At 43.4% G+C, this 18,236-nt stretch overlaps 10 non-coding genes across 10 annotated transcripts; all 10 read left to right on the forward strand.

Moving 5' to 3' along the window:
* Positions 1 to 1,207: 1,207 nt before the first annotated feature.
* On the forward strand, positions 1,208 to 1,279 carry trnae-cuc (transfer RNA glutamic acid (anticodon CUC)). The gene has a single exon. It is a non-coding gene; the product is annotated as a tRNA-Glu (tRNA).
* Positions 1,280 to 3,000: 1,721 nt separating this feature from the next.
* trnae-cuc (transfer RNA glutamic acid (anticodon CUC)) lies at positions 3,001 to 3,072 on the forward strand. Its single transcript has one exon. It is a non-coding gene; the product is annotated as a tRNA-Glu (tRNA).
* A 1,721-nt stretch (positions 3,073 to 4,793) lies between these two features.
* trnae-cuc (transfer RNA glutamic acid (anticodon CUC)) lies at positions 4,794 to 4,865 on the forward strand. The gene has a single exon. It is a non-coding gene; the product is annotated as a tRNA-Glu (tRNA).
* Positions 4,866 to 6,586: 1,721 nt separating this feature from the next.
* On the forward strand, positions 6,587 to 6,658 carry trnae-cuc (transfer RNA glutamic acid (anticodon CUC)). The gene has a single exon. It is a non-coding gene; the product is annotated as a tRNA-Glu (tRNA).
* Positions 6,659 to 8,377: 1,719 nt separating this feature from the next.
* Positions 8,378 to 8,449, forward strand: trnae-cuc (transfer RNA glutamic acid (anticodon CUC)). The gene has a single exon. It is a non-coding gene; the product is annotated as a tRNA-Glu (tRNA).
* A 1,721-nt stretch (positions 8,450 to 10,170) lies between these two features.
* On the forward strand, positions 10,171 to 10,242 carry trnae-cuc (transfer RNA glutamic acid (anticodon CUC)). Its single transcript has one exon. It is a non-coding gene; the product is annotated as a tRNA-Glu (tRNA).
* Positions 10,243 to 11,964: 1,722 nt separating this feature from the next.
* trnae-cuc (transfer RNA glutamic acid (anticodon CUC)) lies at positions 11,965 to 12,036 on the forward strand. The gene has a single exon. It is a non-coding gene; the product is annotated as a tRNA-Glu (tRNA).
* Positions 12,037 to 13,771: 1,735 nt separating this feature from the next.
* Positions 13,772 to 13,843, forward strand: trnae-cuc (transfer RNA glutamic acid (anticodon CUC)). The gene has a single exon. It is a non-coding gene; the product is annotated as a tRNA-Glu (tRNA).
* A 1,736-nt stretch (positions 13,844 to 15,579) lies between these two features.
* trnae-cuc (transfer RNA glutamic acid (anticodon CUC)) lies at positions 15,580 to 15,651 on the forward strand. Its single transcript has one exon. It is a non-coding gene; the product is annotated as a tRNA-Glu (tRNA).
* Positions 15,652 to 17,386: 1,735 nt separating this feature from the next.
* On the forward strand, positions 17,387 to 17,458 carry trnae-cuc (transfer RNA glutamic acid (anticodon CUC)). The gene has a single exon. It is a non-coding gene; the product is annotated as a tRNA-Glu (tRNA).
* Positions 17,459 to 18,236: the final 778 nt, after the last annotated feature.

Here is an 18,236-nt window from a genome sequence, read left to right on the forward strand (position 1 = left end):
GTACGGCACTGGGGAATCTCACCTTCCCCACTCGCTTGGTAAACTTGTGATGCCCATCAGATACAAGAGAGTTGGTTGAAGAGTGGTTGAAGAGGTTGTTAAGCTTGACAAAGCACTCTGAGCAGACGTAGAGATGGCAAAGTACATTTGAAAGCTTTCCCCAGTTCGAATCGTCTGAATGCATTGGCCGGGAATCGAACACGGGTCAACTGCTTGGCAAGCAGTTATGCTCTCCACTATAGCACCAATGCCCTGACAGAGACTTTCATCAGACAACAAGTCAAAACAACTTTGGTTGGTTTGTTAAGTTTGGGGACATGTAAATTAAAACTGCAATGGTACTATTCGCCATCACGGACAGATGCCTACGTTGTTGGAAAGAATGCATTGATAAATGAGCAATTACTTCTGTAATGACAAGGAAACTCTAAGCACCACCTGAGACACAGCCCCCGTGCCAACTGTGGCCGCCAGCCTGTGTACAACTCTTGTTTCACAGGTACCGAAAAAGACCCTCCAAGGACTTCAGGAAGCTGACGCAACGGAACGAGAGTGCTACGAAGGTCAATTGCTTGACAAGTGGCTGTAGTATGCCCTCCACTATAAGACTACTGCCGTGACATGCCCCAACAATTTCAGCAGGCATAAAAAGCTATTTGGGAGTTTTAAATGCTTCGGTCAAATTCCTTAAAGTCAGATGTCCCTTTTCCATCACTGATCCGTTCCATATATTGCTCACCTAAGATCATTCTTTTAAAGGGTGTCTGTACATACCTCGTCCGTTTGACTACACATAGCCCCCTGCAAAATGGACAACGAGGCACAAGAGACAACACCCATAGTTCACAAAAATCAAAGGCTCCCTGGTGGTCTGGTGGCTAGGATTTGGTGTTTCCACTGTTGTGACGTAGGTCAGGAGTGTTTTATTTCTTTTGTCATCTATCCACTTATTTTCTTGCAGGGTTATGACACACTCGCTCTTACTCAGGAATCTTTCTATTTCTCCCTGAAGTAAGAGAGAAGTCAAAAGCGTGAAACTTGTGCTTGCTTGGATTTATTCTCCAGATGCACAGAATTACTTTCATTTAAGACTAAAATGTTCCCAACTTCAGCACGTATTCAATGCAATGCACAATGCCAATTTTTTTGTCAGTTAGGAAGAGTTTACTGCAGATTTGCAATCGGTACTGTTGACTAGGCGTTCGGGTCCCTGATGGTCTAGTGGCTAGGATTCGGCGCTCTCACCGCCGCGGCCTGGGTTCGATTCCCAGTCAGGGAATGAGAGTTTTGAAACTCTGACTAACTAGTGTAAACCTAAGACGCGTGTGTTGTTGTTTTCCAATGACAAGACTGCAATGTCAATTTAATCAAGCCCTGTCACAGATTTAACAGGACGTTGGTATGGAAGTAGTCATCCTATGCGCATCACTGAATTTGTGTTAATACTTTACAACCAGCAGATTTAGTCATTCTCTTTAGAGAAAGGCTCAATAAACTCTTCCCAGCAGCTCTAGAACCATTGTGGCTTGGCAGTTTTAAAAACTAAAAGAATGATCAAGTTTTTTTGATACTTTGATGTGTGCTTAATAACACTTTGAGCAGCAAATAGGAATTCCATTTGTCATCAAATGACATGGGCTGATTCATCCACGGATGATATGGAAGACAAGGAATTGTATGGTCAGTTGTCGGACAAAACGTTTTTGTCCACGGGCTTGGAGCATTTGGCGATGTGGAAGGTGCTGGCCGTCTGTGGATTCTTGGATTGAGTTTGAGGGAGGCCTGTTTTTTTTCTGTGGTACAGCACTGGGGAATCTCATCTTCCCCACTCGCTTGGTAAACTTGTGATGCCCATCAGATACAAGATATGATTTCATGGTTGAAGAGTTTGTTAAGCTTGACAAAGCACTCTGAGCAGACGTAGAGATGGCAAAGTACATTTGAAAGCTTTCCCCAGTTCGAATCGTCTGAATGCATTGGCTGGGAATCGAACACGGGTCAACTGCTTGGCAAGCAGTTATGCTCTCCACTATAGCTCCAATGCCCTGACAGAGACTTTCATCAGACAACAAGTCAAAACAACTTCGGTTAGTTTGTTAAGTTTGGGGACATGTAAATTCAAACTGCAATGGTACTATTCGCCATCACGGACAGATGCCTACGTTGTTGGAAAGAATGAATTGATAAATGAGCAATTACTTCTGTAATGACAAGGAAACTCTAAGCACCACCTGAGACACAGCCCCCGTGCCAACTGTGGCCGCCAGCCTGTGTACAACTCTTGTTTCACAGGTACCGAAAAAGACCCTCCAAGGACTTCAGGAAGCTGACGCAACGGAACGAGAGTGCTACGAAGGTCAATTGCTTGACAAGTGGCTGTAGTATGCCCTCCACTATAAGACTACTGCCGTGACATGCCCCAACAATTTCAGCAGGCATAAAAAGCTATTTGGGAGTTTTAAATGCTTCGGTTCAATTCCTTAAAGTCAGATGTCCCTTTTCCATCACTGATCCGTTCCATATATTCCTCACCTAAGATCATTCTTTTAAAGGGTGTCTGTACATACCTCGTCCGTTTGACTACACATAGCCCCCTGCAAAATGGACAACGAGGCACAAGAGACAACACCCATAGTTCACAAAAATCAAAGGCTCCCTGGTGGTCTGGTGGCTAGGATTTGGTGTTTCCACTGTTGTGACGTAGGTCAGGAGTGTTTTATTTCTTTAGTCATCTATCCACTTATTTTCTTGCAGGGTTATGACACACTCGCTCTTACTCAGGAATCTTTCTATTTCTCCCTGAAGTAAGAGAGAAGTCAAAAGCGTGAAACTTGTGCTTGCTTGGATTTATTCTCCAGATGCACAGAATTACTTTCATTTAAGACTAAAATGTTCTCAACTTCAGCACGTATTCAATGCAATGCACAATGCCAATTTTTTTGTCAGTTAGGAAGAGTTTACTGCAGATTTGCAATCGGTACTGTTGACTAGGCGTTCAGGTCCCTGATGGTCTAGTGGCTAGGATTCGGCGCTCTCACCGCCGCGGCCTGGGTTCGATTCCCAGTCAGGGAATGAGAGTTTTGAAACTCTGACTAATTAGTGTAAACCTAAGACGCGTGTGTTGTTGTTTTCCAATGACAAGACTGCAATGTCAATTTAATCAAGCCCTGTCACAGATTTAACAGGACGTTGGTATGGAAGTAGTCATCCTATGCGCATCACTGAATTTGTGTTAATACTTTACAACCAGCAGATTTAGTCATTCTCTTTAGAGAAAGGCTCAATAAACTCTTCCCAGCAGCTCTAGAACCATTGTGGCTTGGCAGTTTTAAAAACTAAAAGAATGATCAAGTTTTTTTTATACTTTGATGTGTGCTTAATAATCCTTTGAGCAGCAAAAAGGAGTTCCATTTGTCATCAAATGACATGGGCTGATTCATCCACGGATGATATGGAAGACAAGGAATTGTATGGTCAGTTGTCGGACAAAACGTTTTTGTCCACGGGCTTGGAGCATTTGGCGATGTGGAAGGTGCTGGCCGTCTGTGGATTCTTGGATTGAGTTTGAGGGAGGCCTGTTTTTTTTCTGTGGTACGGCACTGGGGAATCTCATCTTCCCCACTCGCTTGGTAAACTTGTGATGCCCATCAGATACAAGATATGATTTCATGGTTGAAGAGTTTGTTAAGCTTGACAAAGCACTCTGAGCAGACGTAGAGATGGCAAAGTACATTTGAAAGCTTTCCCCAGTTCGAATCGTCTGAATGCATTGGCCGGGAATCGAACACGGGTCAACTGCTTGGCAAGCAGTTATGCTCTCCACTATAGCACCAATGCCCTGACAGAGACTTTCATCAGACAACAAGTCAAAACAACTTTGGTTGGTTTGTTAAGTTTGGGGACATGTAAATTAAAACTGCAATGGTACTATTCGCCATCACGGACAGATGCCTACGTTGTTGGAAAGAATGCATTGATAAATGAGCAATTACTTCTGTAATGACAAGGAAACTCTAAGCACCACCTGAGACACAGCCCCCGTGCCAACTGTGGCCGCCAGCCTGTGTACAACTCTTGTTTCACAGGTACCGAAAAAGACCCTCCAAGGACTTCAGGAAGCTGACGCAACGGAACGAGAGTGCTACGAAGGTCAATTGCTTGACAAGTGGCTGTAGTATGCCCTCCACTATAAGACTACTGCCGTGACATGCCCCAACAATTTCAGCAGGCATAAAAAGCTATTTGGGAGTTTTAAATGCTTCGGTCAAATTCCTTAAAGTCAGATGTCCCTTTTCCATCACTGATCCGTTCCATATATTGCTCACCTAAGATCATTCTTTTAAAGGGTGTCTGTACATACCTCGTCCGTTTGACTACACATAGCCCCCTGCAAAATGGACAACGAGGCACAAGAGACAACACCCATAGTTCACAAAAATCAAAGGCTCCCTGGTGGTCTGGTGGCTAGGATTTGGTGTTTCCACTGTTGTGACGTAGGTCAGGAGTGTTTTATTTCTTTTGTCATCTATCCACTTATTTTCTTGCAGGGTTATGACACACTCGCTCTTACTCAGGAATCTTTCTATTTCTCCCTGAAGTAAGAGAGAAGTCAAAAGCGTGAAACTTGTGCTTGCTTGGATTTATTCTCCAGATGCACAGAATTACTTTCATTTAAGACTAAAATGTTCCCAACTTCAGCACGTATTCAATGCAATGCACAATGCCAATTTTTTTGTCAGTTAGGAAGAGTTTACTGCAGATTTGCAATCGGTACTGTTGACTAGGCGTTCGGGTCCCTGATGGTCTAGTGGCTAGGATTCGGCGCTCTCACCGCCGCGGCCTGGGTTCGATTCCCAGTCAGGGAATGAGAGTTTTGAAACTCTGACTAACTAGTGTAAACCTAAGACGCGTGTGTTGTTGTTTTCCAATGACAAGACTGCAATGTCAATTTAATCAAGCCCTGTCACAGATTTAACAGGACGTTGGTATGGAAGTAGTCATCCTATGCGCATCACTGAATTTGTGTTAATACTTTACAACCAGCAGATTTAGTCATTCTCTTTAGAGAAAGGCTCAATAAACTCTTCCCAGCAGCTCTAGAACCATTGTGGCTTGGCAGTTTTAAAAACTAAAAGAATGATCAAGTTTTTTTGATACTTTGATGTGTGCTTAATAACACTTTGAGCAGCAAATAGGAATTCCATTTGTCATCAAATGACATGGGCTGATTCATCCACGGATGATATGGAAGACAAGGAATTGTATGGTCAGTTGTCGGACAAAACGTTTTTGTCCACGGGCTTGGAGCATTTGGCGATGTGGAAGGTGCTGGCCGTCTGTGGATTCTTGGATTGAGTTTGAGGGAGGCCTGTTTTTTTTCTGTGGTACAGCACTGGGGAATCTCATCTTCCCCACTCGCTTGGTAAACTTGTGATGCCCATCAGATACAAGATATGATTTCATGGTTGAAGAGTTTGTTAAGCTTGACAAAGCACTCTGAGCAGACGTAGAGATGGCAAAGTACATTTGAAAGCTTTCCCCAGTTCGAATCGTCTGAATGCATTGGCTGGGAATCGAACACGGGTCAACTGCTTGGCAAGCAGTTATGCTCTCCACTATAGCAACAATGCCCTGACAGAGACTTTCATCAGACAACAAGTCAAAACAACTTCGGTTAGTTTGTTAAGTTTGGGGACATGTAAATTCAAACTGCAATGGTACTATTCGCCATCACGGACAGATGCCTACGTTGTTGGAAAGAATGAATTGATAAATGAGCAATTACTTCTGTAATGACAAGGAAACTCTAAGCACCACCTGAGACACAGCCCCCGTGCCAACTGTGGCCGCCAGCCTGTGTACAACTCTTGTTTCACAGGTACCGAAAAAGACCCTCCAAGGACTTCAGGAAGCTGACGCAATGGAACGAGAGTGCTACGAAGGTCAATTGCTTGACAAGTGGCTGTAGTATGCCCTCCACTATAAGACTACTGCCGTGACATGCCCCAACAATTTCAGCAGGCATAAAAAGCTATTTGGGAGTTTTAAATGCTTCGGTTCAATTCCTTAAAGTCAGATGTCCCTTTTCCATCACTGATCCGTTCCATATATTGCTCACCTAAGATCATTCTTTTAAAGGGTGTCTGTACATACCTCGTCCGTTTGACTACACATAGCCCCCTGCAAAATGGACAACGAGGCACAAGAGACAACACCCATAGTTCACAAAAATCAAAGGCTCCCTGGTGGTCTGGTGGCTAGGATTTGGTGTTTCCACTGTTGTGACGTAGGTCAGGAGTGTTTTATTTCTTTAGTCATCTATCCACTTATTTTCTTGCAGGGTTATGACACACTCGCTCTTACTCAGGAATCTTTCTATTTCTCCCTGAAGTAAGAGAGAAGTCAAAAGCGTGAAACTTGTGCTTGCTTGGATTTATTCTCCAGATGCACAGAATTACTTTCATTTAAGACTAAAATGTTCCCAACTTCAGCACGTATTCAATGCAATGCACAATGCCAATTTTTTTGTCAGTTAGGAAGAGTTTACTGCAGATTTGCAATCGGTACTGTTGACTAGGCGTTCGGGTCCCTGATGGTCTAGTGGCTAGGATTCGGCGCTCTCACCGCCGCGGCCTGGGTTCGATTCCCAGTCAGGGAATGAGAGTTTTGAAACTCTGACTAACTAGTGTAAACCTAAGACGCGTGTGTTGTTGTTTTCCAATGACAAGACTGCAATGTCAATTTAATCAAGCCCTGTCACAGATTTAACAGGACGTTGGTATGGAAGTAGTCATCCTATGCGCATCACTGAATTTGTGTTAATACTTTACAACCAGCAGATTTAGTCATTCTCTTTAGAGAAAGGCTCAATAAACTCTTCCCAGCAGCTCTAGAACCATTGTGGCTTGGCAGTTTTAAAAACTAAAAGAATGATCAAGTTTTTTTGATACTTTGATGTGTGCTTAATAATCCTTTGAGCAGCAAAAAGGAGTTCCATTTGTCATCAAATGACATGGGCTGATTCATCCACGGATGATATGGAAGACAAGGAATTGTATGGTCAGTTGTCGGACAAAATGTTTTTGTCCACGGGCTTGGAGCATTTGGCGATGTGGAAGGTGCTGGCCGTCCGTGGATTCTTGGATTGAGTTTGAGGGAGGCCTGTTTTTTTTCTGTGGTACGGCACTGGGGAATCTCATCTTCCCCACTCGCTTGGTAAACTTGTGATGCCCATCAGATACAAGATATGATTTCATGGTTGAAGAGTTTGTTAAGCTTGACAAAGCACTCTGAGCAGACGTAGAGATGGCAAAGTACATTTGAAAGCTTTCCCCAGTTCGAATCGTCTGAATGCATTGGCCGGGAATCGAACACGGGTCAACTGCTTGGCAAGCAGTTATGCTCTCCACTATAGCACCAATGCCCTGACAGAGACTTTCATCAGACAACAAGTCAAAACAACTTTGGTTGGTTTGTTAAGTTTGGGGACATGTAAATTAAAACTGCAATGGTACTATTCGCCATCACGGACAGATGCCTACGTTGTTGGAAAGAATGAATTGATAAATGAGCAATTACTTCTGTAATGACAAGGAAACTCATAACCACCTGAGACACAGCCGCCGTGCCAACTGTGGCCGCCAGCCTGTGTACAACTCTTGTTTCACAGGTACCGAAAAAGACCCTCCAAGGACTTCAGGAAGCTGACGCAACGGAACGAGAGTGCTACGAAGGTCAATTGCTTGACAAGTGGCTGTAGTATGCCCTCCACTATAAGACTACTGCCGTGACATGCCCCAACAATTTCAGCAGGCATAAAAAGCTATTTGGGAGTTTTAAATGCTTCGGTTCAATTCCTTAAAGTCAGATGTCCCTTTTCCATCACTGATCCGTTCCATATATTGCTCACCTAAGATCATTCTTTTAAAGGGTGTCTGTACATACCTCGTCCGTTTGACTACACATAGCCCCCTGCAAAATGGACAACGAGGCACAAGAGACAACACCCATAGTTCACAAAAATCAAAGGCTCCCTGGTGGTCTGGTGGCTAGGATTTGGTGTTTCCACTGTTGTGACGTAGGTCAGGAGTGTTTTATTTCTTTTGTCATCTATCCACTTATTTTCTTGCAGGGTTATGACACACTCGCTCTTACTCAGGAATCTTTCTATTTCTCCCTGAAGTAAGAGAGAAGTCAAAAGTGTGAAACTTGTGCTTGCTTGGATTTATTCTCCAGATGCACAGAATTACTTTCATTTAAGACTAAAATGTTCCCAACTTCAGCACGTATTCAATGCAATGCACAATGCCAATTTTTTTGTCAGTTAGGAAGAGTTTACTGCAGATTTGCAATCGGTACTGTTGACTAGGCGTTCGGGTCCCTGATGGTCTAGTGGCTAGGATTCGGCGCTCTCACCGCCGCGGCCTGGGTTCGATTCCCAGTCAGGGAATGAGAGTTTTGAAACTCTGACTAACTAGTGTAAACCTAAGACGCGTGCGTTGTTGTTTTCCAATGACAAGACTGCAATGTCAATTTAATCAAGCCCTGTCACAGATTTAACAGGACGTTGGTATGGAAGTAGTCATCCTATGCGCATCACTGAATTTGTGTTAATACTTTACAACCAGCAGATTTAGTCATTCTCTTTAGAGAAAGGCTCAATAAACTCTTCCCAGCAGCTCTAGAACCATTGTGGCTTGGCAGTTTTAAAAACTAAAAGAATGATCAAGTTTTTTTGATACTTTGATGTGTGCTTAATAACACTTTGAGCAGCAAATAGGAATTCCATTTGTCATCAAATGACATGGGCTGATTCATCCACGGATGATATGGAAGACAAGGAATTGTATGGTCAGTTGCCGGACAAAATGTTTTTGTCAACGGGCTTGGAGCATTTGGCGATGTGGAAGGTGCTGGCCGTCCGTGGATTCTTGGATTGAGTTTGAGGGAGGCCTGTTTTTTTTCTGTGGTACGGCACTGGGGAATCTCATCTTCCCCACTCGCTTGGTAAACTTGTGATGCCCATCAGATACAAGATTTGATTTCATGGTTGAAGAGTTTGTTAAGCTTGACAAAGCACTCTGAGCAGACGTAGAGATGGCAAAGTACATTTGAAAGCTTTCCCCAGTTCGAATCGTCTGAATGCATTGGCCAGGAATTGAAGACAGGTCAACTGCTTGGCAAGCAGTTATGCTCTCCACTATAGCACCAATGCCCTGACAGAGACTTTCATCAGACAACAAGTCAAAACAACTTCGGTTGGTTTGTTAAGTTTGGGGACATGTAAATTCAAACTGCAATGGTACTATTCGCCATCACGGACAGATGCCTACGTTGTTGGAAAGAATGAATTGATAAATGAGCAATTACTTCTGTAATGACAAGGAAACTCTAAGCACCACCTGAGACACAGCCCCCGTGCCAACTGTGGCCGCCAGCCTGTGTACAACTCTTGTTTCACAGGTACCGAAAAAGACCCTCCAAGGACTTCAGGAAGCTGACGCAACGGAACGAGAGTGCTACGAAGGTCAATTGCTTGACAAGTGGCTGTAGTATGCCCTCCACTATAAGACTACTGCCGTGACATGCCCCAACAATTTCAGCAGGCATAAAAAGCTATTTGGGAGTTTTAAATGCTTCGGTTCAATTCCTTAAAGTCAGATGTCCCTTTTCCATCACTGATCCGTTCCATATATTGCTCACCTAAGATCAGTCTTTTAAAGGGTGTCTGTACATACCTCGTCCGTTTGACTACACATAGCCCCCTGCAAAATGGACAACGAGGCACAAGAGACAACACCCATAGTTCACAAAAATCAAAGGCTCCCTGGTGGTCTGGTGGCTAGGATTTGGTGTTTCCACTGTTGTGACGTAGGTCAAGAGTGTTTTATTTCTTTTGTCATCTATCCACTTATTTTCTTGCAGGGTTATGAGACACTCGCTCTTACTCAGGAATCTTTCTATTTCTCCCTGAAATAAGAGAGAAGTCAAAAGCGTGAAACTTGTGCTTGCTTGGATTTATTCTCCAGATGCACAGAATTACTTTCATTTAAGACTAAAATGTTCCCAACTTCAGCACGTATTCAATGCAATGCACAATGCCAATTTTTTTGTCAGTTAGGAAGAGTTTACTGCAGATTTGCAATCGGTACTGTTGACTAGGCGTTCGGGTCCCTGATGGTCTAGTGGCTAGGATTCGGCGCTCTCACCGCCGCGGCCTGGGTTCGATTCCCAGTCAGGGAATGAGAGTTTTGAAACTCTGACTAACTAGTGTAAACCTAAGACGCGTGTGTTGTTGTTTTCCAATGACAAGACTGCAATGTCAATTTAATCAAGCCCTGTCACAGATTTAACAGGACGTTGGTATGGAAGTAGTCATCCTATGCGCATCACTGAATTTGTGTTAATACTTTACAACCAGCAGATTTAGTCATTCTCTTTAGAGAAAGGCTCAATAAACTCTTCCCAGCAGCTCTAGAACCATTGTGGCTTGGCAGTTTTAAAAACTAAAAGAATGATCAAGTTTTTTTGATACTTTGATGTGTGCTTAATAATCCTTTGAGCAGCAAAAAGGAATTCCATTTGTCATCAAATGACATGGGCTGATTCATCCACGGATGATATGGAAGACAAGGAATTGTATGGTCAGTTGCCGGACAAAATGTTTTTGTCAACGGGCTTGGAGCATTTGGCGATGTGGAAGGTGCTGGCCGTCCGTGGATTCTTGGATTGAGTTTGAGGGAGGCCTGTTTTTTTTCTGTGGTACGGCACTGGGGAATCTCATCTTCCCCACTCGCTTGGTAAACTTGTGATGCACATCAGATACAAGACATGTTTTCATGGTTGAAGAGTTTGTTAAGCTTGACAAAGCACTCTGAGCAGACGTAGAGATGGCAAAGTACATTTGAAAGCTTTCCCCGGTTCGAATCGTTTGAATGTATTGGCCAGGAATCGAACACAGGTCAACTGCTTGGCAAGCAGTTATGCTCTCCACTATAGCACCAATGCCCTGAAAGAGTCTTTCATCAGACAACAAGTCAAAACAACTTCGGTTGGTTTGTTAAGTTTGGGGACATGTAAATTCAAACTGCAATGGTACTATTCGCCATCACGGACAGATGCCTACGTTGTTGGAAAGAATGAATTGATAAATGAGCAATTACTTCTGTAATGACAAGGAAACTCTAAGCACCACCTGAGACACAGCCCCCGTGCCAACTGTGGCCGCCAGCCTGTGTACAACTCTTGTTTCACAGGTACCGAAAAAGACCCTCCAAGGACTTCAGGAAGCTGATGCAACGGAACGAGAGTGCTACGAAGGTCAATTGCTTGACAAGTGGCTGTAGTATGCCCTCCACTATAAGACTACTGCCGTGACATGCCCCAACAATTTCAGCAGGCATAAAAAGCTATTTGGGAGTTTTAAATGCTTCGGTTCAATTCCTTAAAGTCAGATGTCCCTTTTCCATCACTGATCCGTTCCATATATTGCTCACCTAAGATCATTCTTTTAAAGGGTGTCTGTACATACCTCGTCCGTTTGACTACACATAGCCCCCTGCAAAATGGACAACGAGGCACAAGAGACAACACCCATAGTTCACAAAAATCAAAGGCTCCCTGGTGGTCTGGTGGCTAGGATTTGGTGTTTCCACTGTTGTGACGTAGGTCAGGAGTGTTTTATTTCTTTTGTCATCTATCCACTTATTTTCTTGCAGGGTTATGACACACTCGCTCTTACTCAGGAATCTTTCTATTTCTCCCTGAAATAAGAGAGAAGTCTAAAGCGTGAAACTTGTGCTTGCTTGGATTTATTCTCCAGATGCACAGAATTACTTTCATTTAAGACTAAAATGTTCCCAACTTCAGCACGTATTCAATGCAATGCACAATGCCAATTTTTTTTGTCAGTTAGGAAGAGTTTACTGCAGATTTGCAATCGGTACTGTTGACTAGGCGTTCGGGTCCCTGATGGTCTAGTGGCTAGGATTCGGCGCTCTCACCGCCGCGGCCTGGGTTCAATTCCCAGTCAGGGAATGAGAGTTTTGAAACTCTGACTAACTAGTGTAAACCTAAGACGCGTGTGTTGTTGTTTTCCAATGACAAGACTGCAATGTCAATTTAATCAAGCCCTGTCACAGATTTAACAGGACGTTGGTATGGAAGTAGTCATCCTATGCGCATCACTGAATTTGTGTTAATACTTTACAACCAGCAGATTTAGTCATTCTCTTTAGAGAAAGGCTCAATAAACTCTTCCCAGCAGCTCTAGAACCATTGTGGCTTGGCAGTTTTAAAAACTAAAAGAATGATCAAGTTTTTTTGATACTTTGATGTGTGCTTAATAACCCTTTGAGCAGCAAATAGGAATTCCATTTGTCATCAAATGACATGGGCTGATTAACATGGGCTGATTCATCCACGGATGATATGGAAGACAAGGAATTGTATGGTCAGTTGCCGGACAAAATGTTTTTGTCAACGGGCTTGGAGCATTTGGCGATGTGGAAGGTGCTGGCCGTCCGTGGATTCTTGGATTGAGTTTGAGGGAGGCCTGTTTTTTTTCTGTGGTACGGCACTGGGGAATCTCATCTTCCCCACTCGCTTGGTAAACTTGTGATGCCCATCAGATACAAGATATGATTTCATGGTTGAAGAGTTTGATAAGCTTGACAAAGCACTCTGAGCAGACGTAGAGATGGCAAAGTACATTTGAAAGCTTTCCCCAGTTCGAATCGTCTGAATGCATTGGCCAGGAATTGAAGACAGGTCAACTGCTTGGCAAGCAGTTATGCTCTCCACTATAGCACCAATGCCCTGACAGAGACTTTCATCAGACAACAAGTCAAAACAACTTCGGTTGGTTTGTTAAGTTTGGGGACATGTAAATTCAAACTGCAATGGTACTATTCGCCATCACGGACAGATGCCTACGTTGTTGGAAAGAATGAATTGATAAATGAGCAATTACTTCTGTAATGACAAGGAAACTCTAAGCACCACCTGAGACACAGCCCCCGTGCCAACTGTGGCCGCCAGCCTGTGTACAACTCTTGTTTCACAGGTACCGAAAAAGACCCTCCAAGGACTTCAGGAAGCTGACACAACGGAACGAGAGTGCTACGAAGGTCAATTGCTTGACAAGTGGCTGTAGTATGCCCTCCACTATAAGACTACTGCCGTGACATGCCCCAACAATTTCAGCAGGCATAAAAAGCTATTTGGGAGTTTTAAATGCTTCGGTTCAATTCCTTAAAGTCAGATGTCCCTTTTCCATCACTGATCCGTTCCATATATTGCTCACCTAAGATCATTCTTTTAAAGGGTGTCTGTACATACCTCGTCCGTTTGACTACACATAGCCCCCTGCAAAATGGACAACGAGGCACAAGAGACAACACCCATAGTTCACAAAAATCAAAGGCTCCCTGGTGGTCTGGTGGCTAGGATTTGGTGTTTCCACTGTTGTGACGTAGGTCAGGAGTGTTTTATTTCTTTTGTCATTTATCCACTTATTTTCTTGCAGGGTTATGACACACTCGCTCTTACTCAGGAATCTTTCTATTTCTCCCTGAAATAAGAGAGAAATCAAAAGCGTGAAACTCGTGCTTGCTTGGATTTATTTTCCAGATGCACAGAATTACTTTCATTTAAGACTAAAATGTTCCCAACTTCAGCACGTATTCAATGCAATGCACAATGCCAATTTTTTTGTCAGTTAGGAAGAGTTTACTGCAGATTTGTAATCGGTACTGTTGACTAGGCGTTTGGGTCCCTGATGGTCTAGTGGCTAGGATTCGGCGCTCTCACCGCTGCGGCCTGGGTTCGATTCCCAGTCAGGGAATGAGAGTTTTGAAACTCTGACTAACTAGTGTAAACCTAAGACGCGTGTGTTGTTGTTTTCCAATGACAAGACTGCAATGTCAATTTAATCAAGCCCTGTCACAGATTTAACAGGACGTTGGTATGGAAGTAGTCATCCTATGCGCATCACTGAATTTGTGTTAATACTTTACAACCAGCAGATTTAGTCATTCTCTTTAGAGAAAGGCTCAATAAACTCTTCCCAGCAGCTCTAGAACCATTGTGGCTTGGCAGTTTTAAAAACTAAAAGAATGATCAAGTTTTTTTGATACTTTGATGTGTGCTTAATAACCCTTTGAGCAGCAAATAGGAATTCCATTTGTCATCAAATGACATGGGCTGATTAACATGGGCTGATTCATCCACGGATGATATGGAAGACAAGGAATTGTATGGTCAGTTGCCGGACAAAATGTTTTTGTCAACGGGCTTGGAGCATTTGGCGATGTTGAAGGTGCTGGCCGTCCGTGGATTCTTGGATTGAGTTTGAGGGAGGCCTGTTTTTTTTCTGTGGTACGGCACTGGGGAATCTCATCTTCCCCACTCGCTTGGTAAACTTGTGATGCCCATCAGATACAAGATTTGATTTCATGGTTGAAGAGTTTGTTAAGCTTGACAAAGCACTCTGAGCAGACGTAGAGATGGCAAAGTACATTTGAAAGCTTTCCCCAGTTCGAATCGTCTGAATGCATTGGCCAGGAATTGAAGACAGGTCAACTGCTTGGCAAGCAGTTATGCTCTCCACTATAGCACCAATGCCCTGACAGAGACTTTCATCAGACAACAAGTCAAAACAACTTCGGTTGGTTTGTTAAGTTTGGGGACATGTAAATTCAAACTGCAATGGTACTATTCGCCATCACGGACAGATGCCTACGTTGTTGGAAAGAATGAATTGATAAATGAGCAATTACTTCTGTAATGACAAGGAAACTCTAAGCACCACCTGAGACACAGCCCCCGTGCCAACTGTGGCCGCCAGCCTGTGTACAACTCTTGTTTCACAGGTACCGAAAAAGACCCTCCAAGGACTTCAGGAAGCTGATGCAACGGAACGAGAGTGCTACGAAGGTCAATTGCTTGACAAGTGGCTGTAGTATGCCCTCCACTATAAGACTACTGCCGTGACATGCCCCAACAATTTCAGCAGGCATAAAAAGCTATTTGGGAGTTTTAAATGCTTCGGTTCAATTCCTTAAAGTCAGATGTCCCTTTTCCATCACTGATCCGTTCCATATATTGCTCACCTAAGATCATTCTTTTAAAGGGTGTCTGTACATACCTCGTCCGTTTGACTACACATAGCCCCCTGCAAAATGGACAACGAGGCACAAGAGACAACACCCATAGTTCACAAAAATCAAAGGCTCCCTGGTGGTCTGGTGGCTAGGATTTGGTGTTTCCACTGTTGTGACGTAGGTCAGGAGTGTTTTATTTCTTTTGTCATCTATCCACTTATTTTCTTGCAGGGTTATGACACACTCGCTCTTACTCAGGAATCTTTCTATTTCTCCCTGAAATAAGAGAGAAGTCTAAAGCGTGAAACTTGTGCTTGCTTGGATTTATTCTCCAGATGCACAGAATTACTTTCATTTAAGACTAAAATGTTCCCAACTTCAGCACGTATTCAATGCAATGCACAATGCCAATTTTTTTTGTCAGTTAGGAAGAGTTTACTGCAGATTTGCAATCGGTACTGTTGACTAGGCGTTCGGGTCCCTGATGGTCTAGTGGCTAGGATTCGGCGCTCTCACCGCCGCGGCCTGGGTTCAATTCCCAGTCAGGGAATGAGAGTTTTGAAACTCTGACTAACTAGTGTAAACCTAAGACGCGTGTGTTGTTGTTTTCCAATGACAAGACTGCAATGTCAATTTAATCAAGCCCTGTCACAGATTTAACAGGACGTTGGTATGGAAGTAGTCATCCTATGCGCATCACTGAATTTGTGTTAATACTTTACAACCAGCAGATTTAGTCATTCTCTTTAGAGAAAGGCTCAATAAACTCTTCCCAGCAGCTCTAGAACCATTGTGGCTTGGCAGTTTTAAAAACTAAAAGAATGATCAAGTTTTTTTGATACTTTGATGTGTGCTTAATAACCCTTTGAGCAGCAAATAGGAATTCCATTTGTCATCAAATGACATGGGCTGATTAACATGGGCTGATTCATCCACGGATGATATGGAAGACAAGGAATTGTATGGTCAGTTGCCGGACAAAATGTTTTTGTCAACGGGCTTGGAGCATTTGGCGATGTGGAAGGTGCTGGCCGTCCGTGGATTCTTGGATTGAGTTTGAGGGAGGCCTGTTTTTTTTCTGTGGTACGGCACTGGGGAATCTCATCTTCCCCACTCGCTTGGTAAACTTGTGATGCCCATCAGATACAAGATATGATTTCATGGTTGAAGAGTTTGATAAGCTTGACAAAGCACTCTGAGCAGACGTAGAGATGGCAAAGTACATTTGAAAGCTTTCCCCAGTTCGAATCGTCTGAATGCATTGGCCAGGAATTGAAGACAGGTCAACTGCTTGGCAAGCAGTTATGCTCTCCACTATAGCACCAATGCCCTGACAGAGACTTTCATCAGACAACAAGTCAAAACAACTTCGGTTGGTTTGTTAAGTTTGGGGACATGTAAATTCAAACTGCAATGGTACTATTCGCCATCACGGACAGATGCCTACGTTGTTGGAAAGAATGAATTGATAAATGAGCAATTACTTCTGTAATGACAAGGAAACTCTAAGCACCACCTGAGACACAGCCCCCGTGCCAACTGTGGCCGCCAGCCTGTGTACAACTCTTGTTTCACAGGTACCGAAAAAGACCCTCCAAGGACTTCAGGAAGCTGACACAACGGAACGAGAGTGCTACGAAGGTCAATTGCTTGACAAGTGGCTGTAGTATGCCCTCCACTATAAGACTACTGCCGTGACATGCCCCAACAATTTCAGCAGGCATAAAAAGCTATTTGGGAGTTTTAAATGCTTCGGTTCAATTCCTTAAAGTCAGATGTCCCTTTTCCATCACTGATCCGTTCCATATATTGCTCACCTAAGATCATTCTTTTAAAGGGTGTCTGTACATACCTCGTCCGTTTGACTACACATAGCCCCCTGCAAAATGGACAACGAGGCACAAGAGACAACACCCATAGTTCACAAAAATCAAAGGCTCCCTGGTGGTCTGGTGGCTAGGATTTGGTGTTTCCACTGTTGTGACGTAGGTCAGGAGTGTTTTATTTCTTTTGTCATTTATCCACTTATTTTCTTGCAGGGTTATGACACACTCGCTCTTACTCAGGAATCTTTCTATTTCTCCCTGAAATAAGAGAGAAATCAAAAGCGTGAAACTCGTGCTTGCTTGGATTTATTTTCCAGATGCACAGAATTACTTTCATTTAAGACTAAAATGTTCCCAACTTCAGCACGTATTCAATGCAATGCACAATGCCAATTTTTTTGTCAGTTAGGAAGAGTTTACTGCAGATTTGTAATCGGTACTGTTGACTAGGCGTTTGGGTCCCTGATGGTCTAGTGGCTAGGATTCGGCGCTCTCACCGCTGCGGCCTGGGTTCGATTCCCAGTCAGGGAATGAGAGTTTTGAAACTCTGACTAACTAGTGTAAACCTAAGACGCGTGTGTTGTTGTTTTCCAATGACAAGACTGCAATGTCAATTTAATCAAGCCCTGTCACAGATTTAACAGGACGTTGGTATGGAAGTAGTCATCCTATGCGCATCACTGAATTTGTGTTAATACTTTACAACCAGCAGATTTAGTCATTCTCTTTAGAGAAAGGCTCAATAAACTCTTCCCAGCAGCTCTAGAACCATTGTGGCTTGGCAGTTTTAAAAACTAAAAGAATGATCAAGTTTTTTTGATACTTTGATGTGTGCTTAATAACCCTTTGAGCAGCAAATAGGAATTCCATTTGTCATCAAATGACATGGGCTGATTAACATGGGCTGATTCATCCACGGATGATATGGAAGACAAGGAATTGTATGGTCAGTTGCCGGACAAAATGTTTTTGTCAACGGGCTTGGAGCATTTGGCGATGTTGAAGGTGCTGGCCGTCCGTGGATTCTTGGATTGAGTTTGAGGGAGGCCTGTTTTTTTTCTGTGGTACGGCACTGGGGAATCTCATCTTCCCCACTCGCTTGGTAAACTTGTGATGCCCATCAGATACAAGATTTGATTTCATGGTTGAAGAGTTTGTTAAGCTTGACAAAGCACTCTGAGCAGACGTAGAGATGGCAAAGTACATTTGAAAGCTTTCCCCAGTTCGAATCGTCTGAATGCATTGGCCAGGAATTGAAGACAGGTCAACTGCTTGGCAAGCAGTTATGCTCTCCACTATAGCACCAATG

The sequence above is a fragment of the Leuresthes tenuis genome, unplaced genomic scaffold (genome assembly GCF_036924035.1).
Source record: "Leuresthes tenuis unplaced genomic scaffold, fLeuTen1.0.hap1 SCAF_10, whole genome shotgun sequence".
Classification (NCBI taxonomy): Eukaryota; Metazoa; Chordata; class Actinopteri; order Atheriniformes; family Atherinopsidae; genus Leuresthes; species Leuresthes tenuis.